We start from the raw sequence: 5861 nt of genomic DNA, 5'->3' as shown, positions 1-5861 counted from the left end.
AATAGGACGTCAGCTTTGTTTGTGAATTCATAATCATTAGTTATCATTTCAAAAGTCTTCTGTGATAGGTTAATTGTCCAACAAAAATTTATGATCTGTCTTTACTAACATAAGAGTCACTATGGGAAGTCTATTGTCTACCCAAAGTCCTCAATTACAATTCTTTGCCACTTTTAGGCAGTGACACCAATGTAATGTGACCCAAAGAGATGTCACCTCAGGCTGCGAAACAGCCCTGCTTTATTCGTACGCTTTTTTTCCTATTTGCCAACTAAATGCAAGGACTTTGAGGTTCTAAAGGATGCTAGAAACAGAAGAGGAAAAGAGCCTCAGGTCCTGAATCATCTGATATGAGACTAATTATCAACCAAAAGCACTTATGTTGGATATTACTTGAGCAAAAAAGAAACTTTGAGCTATATAAATCCAGCAAAGTTTTGTTTTGCTTGTGTATTGTTTAATTTTATAGTATCTGATGTTATCTTAACATAGATATTAGTAATCTGAAGTGGGATTCTCCCTTTAAGAAATACCTTGTATGTGTGGTATAGGGGTGAAAGGCAGGCTGCCCAACACTGGTCACTTTCGCGTAAACATTATTTTAAGTTAAAAGCAATAAAAACCCAGAAGACTCAGAAAAAGCTCTTCAAGTTCCCCTCAACTGCCTGCCTGTACCAGGAAAAGAGCTTTTGACAGATTCCTCTTTACTGAAGAGACTTACCTGCATAATAGGGCAAGCTTTGTTTTCCAAACATCTCCTCTCAGCTTACTGCTACTTGTTCCTCTCTCCTTTGCCTCCTCAGACCCTTATTTCTCTCCTTAGTTTATATAAGCATCATTTGCCTCACTATCTTTGGAATTTCCACGTCTATGTGGATTCCCCATATGTACCCTATTAAATTTGATTTTCTCCTATTAATCTGTGTCATGCCTATTTGACTCTTAGTCAACTACAAGGTCCTTTGAGGACATAAGAATTCTTGCTTCCCAACAGTGGCTTAGTGATCAGGCAGTAGATAGTGAGGAAACTGGTATTAGAAGTGAAAAAGATGAATGACTATATTATCCAATGGTAAAATATTTGGTAAAGCTGCCAATATCAATTTGTTGAAGTGATCCAGCTTGTAGCTCTAGAGAAAGAGATTAGAAAAGTGAGAATATTAACCATATAAATTGATTATTATCCCCTCTCATATTTTGCGTTACTGTATTTTAATTCACATTTTTAAGCATCACTCATTACTATTATTATTTTGTGTGAACAGTATATGTTGGAGTTTACCTGCATATTTATCTCCTGAATTACCCTAGTTCTATCTGGAATTCATTTCTTCTTCCCTAAATATTTCTGTTCATTCAGATCTGCTGATGGTGACTTTTTACTCTGTCTGAAAATGGTATTAACTTGTCTACCTTTCTGGAAAATTATTTTGCTTGATATAAAAATCATGTAAGCATTTTCCCTCCCCTCTGACCCTCTGGCATTTTTAAGATACCATTCTATTGATTTCTGGCTTCTATCATTTCCACTAAGCAATTAGCTGTAAGTCTTTGAAGATGAAGTGTCTTTTTTACTTTGCTGCTTTTATGATTTCTTATTTGTCTTTAGTTCTCAAAGTTTTGCTGTGATATGCCTAGGTATGATTTCTTTGTATGTATTCTGCTAGAGTTTTTCCAGTAGAGTCTTTGAGTCTTTCTCTTAAGTCTTTCATAAGTTTGAGAAAACTCTTAGACATTATCAGTCAAACATTGCCTCTGCCACATATTTTCTCTCCTTCTAAAACTCCAGATTATATCCATGTGTTCTATATGTCTCTGTTCTTTCTCTTTCAAGGATTCAAATCAGATACTTTCCATTGAATCCTATCTTGTGCCATTTTTAATTGTTTATAGAGTTCTTAATTTTAGCTTTAAAATGCCATTTTTAAGTTTCTAAATTCCATAGTAATATTCTCTAACTTTTCACCCTTTCACATACATTTTCTTCTATTTTATTGAACATATTTTTATAGTTATGTTAGTATTCTTATCTGCTAATGTAAAAACTAGATCACCTGTGAATCTGCTTCTATTGCCTATTTTTTTCTCTTATGATCATATGATCCTGTCTCATAACATGTCTAGTGTCAACGCAATAGCACAAATTGCATGTAAAAAACTGTAGGGACTCCATGTAACATTGACTTCCTCCAAAGAGTTTTTTCTATTCTCTTTGCTTAGCAAATAGAGTTGGATGGGATAGCTATCATCTTAATCTAATCAGGAGGCTGGCTTAGTAGGGTCCAGACTACAGTTTTGTTAAGACTCCTTTGGTTTTTTACTCACTCTTAAGGTGAGCCAGTCAGGGTTCCCATCTGAGATCTAGGATCATTTACTAGTATTCCTTCTCCTGGTAGATCTTGAACACTATTCCTGTGTAAGAGATGTAAGAATATGTTAGGTCATATAGGTATGTATAGGCCATTGTAAAAACTTTGGCTTTTATTACAAAGTGATGAGCCAGTAGAGGTTTCCAGTAAAGAAATGACATGAAAATCATTTTTTGAATGGATCGCTTGACTATTTCAATGGGAATAAACCATAAAAAAAGCAAGAGAAGTAGGAACTCCACTTAGAAGTCTGTTGATATCTGTAGACAAGTCTAGTTGCAATCTAGTCTCAGAGAAGTGATTAGATACTTTGAACGCATTGCAAACAGAATTTCTTGATAACTGGATATGAATTAAAGGAGAGGGGAATCAAGGCTAAATCCAGATGTAGAGGCAAGAGAAATTGGAAGGATTAAGTGCTATCAACTAAGATATGTATGACTTTAATAGAGTTTGGGTAGGGTAAGGTGGGGGGACTCCCAAGACATATTGGGAGTTCAGTTGAAATTCATTAATTGTAGGCAGATAGATGTACAGGCAGATATTCAAGGGAAAGATATGGCCAGACAGAGAAATTTGTCAGTGGTATTTGACAAAAAAAAATGATCTAAATAAAGCACTAAGAAGGTCTAAGTGCATGGGACCAAATTGAGAATATTTACTGTAAGATTTTTTTTTCTTTGTTTCTGTCATCATCTCAGGGCTATGTTGTCCATGAAGCACTGAGATAACTGCCCAAATTCCAATAAAAAGAATATTGGTTTTGCTGGAAGAAGCAAGCTTATCAGTACTCAGACTGAAGAAATTTTGAAATCCTCAACACATATTTTTTAACTGTCAGTAAGACCCAGGCTGTCAAACTCAAGCTGATGTAAAAGATGTTCAGGATGTTCGGATTTCTATCTAGGAAGATGAGTGGATTTTACCACTATGGTGCATCCACTCTCCATTCTTATATTCACTTTAATCATTTCCATTTCTGTTTTTCCATTATCACATCACTTCTTATAACCTTAAAAGATTTTCAATGTCTTTGCGTCAGTAGAAGGCAATAAACTAGCTATGACATAATTTTCAATTGTTTGGAAAGAAAATAGCTACTCAAATAGAGATCAGTGCAAAATAAATAAAAAAGAAAACACTAGATACCTTCTCATAATTGGGAGTCAAAGATCTAGAGAGCAGCTATATGTGAAGTTGAATGATTTTGACAACAATGTTAAATAGGTTGGTGATACTTAATTTGTTTTTCAATATCTGACCAGAACTGGCACTTAGAGAAAAGGGGGAAAATGTAAGATCATCTGCAGACACATCAGAATGTCAGCCTCCTCATTTCAAGTAAGTTGACGATAAAAGAGAAGAAATAAAGTTATTATTTGTTTGGGAAGGCCCAATAAAAAAAAATAAAGTATATGTGTGATGTATGTATATATATACCATCTTTTTTTAACTATGGCATTTATTTTTAAAATACATTTTAAACTAAAATGTAAAATGAGGGGAACCTGGGTGGCTCAGTTGGTTAAGCATCTGACTTCAGCTCAGGTCATGATCTCCTAGTTTGTGGGTTGGAGCCCCGCATCTGGCTCTGTGCCAATGGCTCAGAGCCTGGAGCCTGCTTAGGATTCTGTGTCTCCCTCTCTCTCTGCCCCTCCCCCGCTCATGCTCTGTCTCTCTCTGTCTCAAAAATAAATATAAACATTAATAAAATTTTTTAATTAAAAAATATAATGTAAAATGAATTACAGTATTTCTATAATAAGTAGATATATTTATGGTTAATGTCCTGAGAAATGATACACCATAGGAGAGCCAAGCTCATCTTAAAAACTAATCCATGTACAGTCTATAAAATATATCTCTAATCATTTATCACTCCTACTTACAAAATAATGTTTCTGTGTGTGAGCATAAGCCAGATAAACTTTCAAATTTGTTTTATGATAAGAAAGAATAATAAATTTTGTCTAGCAATATTACTAAGCAATAATAGAATCTTTTCAACACATGATTTCCATCCTATGCAAAAAAAGAGAATACTTTTTTTAAGTGAAGGATCATTGACATACAATATCTTATTAGTTTCAGGTGTACATTAGAGAGATTTGGTATTTTTATACATTACAAAATATTCCCCATGGTAAGTCCAGTTACCATCTGTCATCATACAAAGTTATTATAATATTATTGACTGTATTCCATATGCCGTCCATTACATCCCCATGATTTATTTATTTTATAACTTGAATTCAGTAAAGTTGTAGGATTCAAATTTAACATAAAGAAAACAAAACAGAATACTTAAAAAATGCAATAATATAAAATTTAAGCATTCTGCCTTCAAAATAGATTCAGAGTCCTACCACGCAAAGCCTAGGATTTGGATCAGCATCATCTCTCATCTGTTTATTTCTCACAGCCTCCCAACTCTCCTTGCTACTTCATCTTTGGCCCCATACACTTTATTCTCAGCACAGCATCCAGAGTGATCCTTTTGAAATATTTAGATCATAGGACTCTACTGCTCTGAGTTTTCTCTTTCTAATACTCCCTTCAGTTGTTCAGCTCTGCCGCTCTGGTTCCCTTGCTATCCTCCATCACCCCAGGTAAACTTCTCAGAAACTCTAGCAGTGTCCTCTCCACACCACACCCACAAACTTAGTCCCTACCTCTTTCAGAATTTTGCCCAAATAGCACCTTCCAAATGGGACTTAGCCTGCCTCCCTTTAGTTTCCTGAACTCCCAATCCTTCTTACTCTCCTCTGCTTCTTTCTCCATAGTGCTTATCATTTAACACACTATAGTTTACTTATTTCTTATGTTTATGTTTTATCATCTTATCTTTCTTGCTAGAAAGTGAGCTTTGAGAGGGCAGGAATCTTAGCTGTTTTATTCACTGCTATATCCTGAATGCTTAGAATCAAGCCTTCCCCTAAGAGTTTAGTAAACAGGTAATGAATAAAAAGTTTACCTTCAACTTGAAAACATTGGAAAACATTATCAAAACTATTTTCTGAAAAACAGGAAACTAAAACTTCCCCAAGTCACTCCTAACCGCCCCCCCCCCAAAAAAAAGTCAAGTGACATTACCCAGCATGTGACATCCGTTTCTTTTGGATTCCAAGCTCTCTCCACCACTTAATTCCCGTATATCCAACTGACTCTGCTTTGCCTGAAATTGCTCCATAAGAAAACACAATAGCAACAAAAGCAAAGCTATAATTAAGCTGAATTTCTTTTGGTTAAAAAAAATAGGAAGAGGCAAAGTTGAAAAATAATGTTTTATTTACTGACACAGTGGGGGTATTCTAATGGATACATTACTACATGATATATGTTTAGTGTTTGCGTTTATTTGAAAGAGCCTCAGTCTTCTTGTTTCTTTTTCTCACAAAGTAAAATAAACCAAACATATATTTCAAAATTTCTTTATGACCTATTTTGGAAGTACTATGCTATAATATGCTATAAAAGAAAAGTAATGAATAG

General features: G+C 34.7%; 1 long non-coding RNA gene across 1 annotated transcript; it reads right to left on the bottom strand.

The window, feature by feature from the left end:
- Positions 1-522: 522 nt before the first annotated feature.
- On the bottom strand, positions 523-5591 carry LOC123385717. The gene is made up of 3 exons (XR_006598680.1): positions 5463-5591; positions 2326-2412; positions 523-1130 (listed from the first exon to the last, which is right to left on the bottom strand). It is a non-coding gene; the product is annotated as an uncharacterized LOC123385717 (long non-coding RNA).
- Positions 5592-5861: the final 270 nt, after the last annotated feature.

This window comes from Felis catus, chromosome B2, assembly GCF_018350175.1.
Source record: "Felis catus isolate Fca126 chromosome B2, F.catus_Fca126_mat1.0, whole genome shotgun sequence".
Lineage (NCBI taxonomy): Eukaryota > Metazoa > Chordata > Mammalia > Carnivora > Felidae > Felis > Felis catus.
This window is presented reverse-complemented; position numbering and strand designations above follow the sequence as displayed.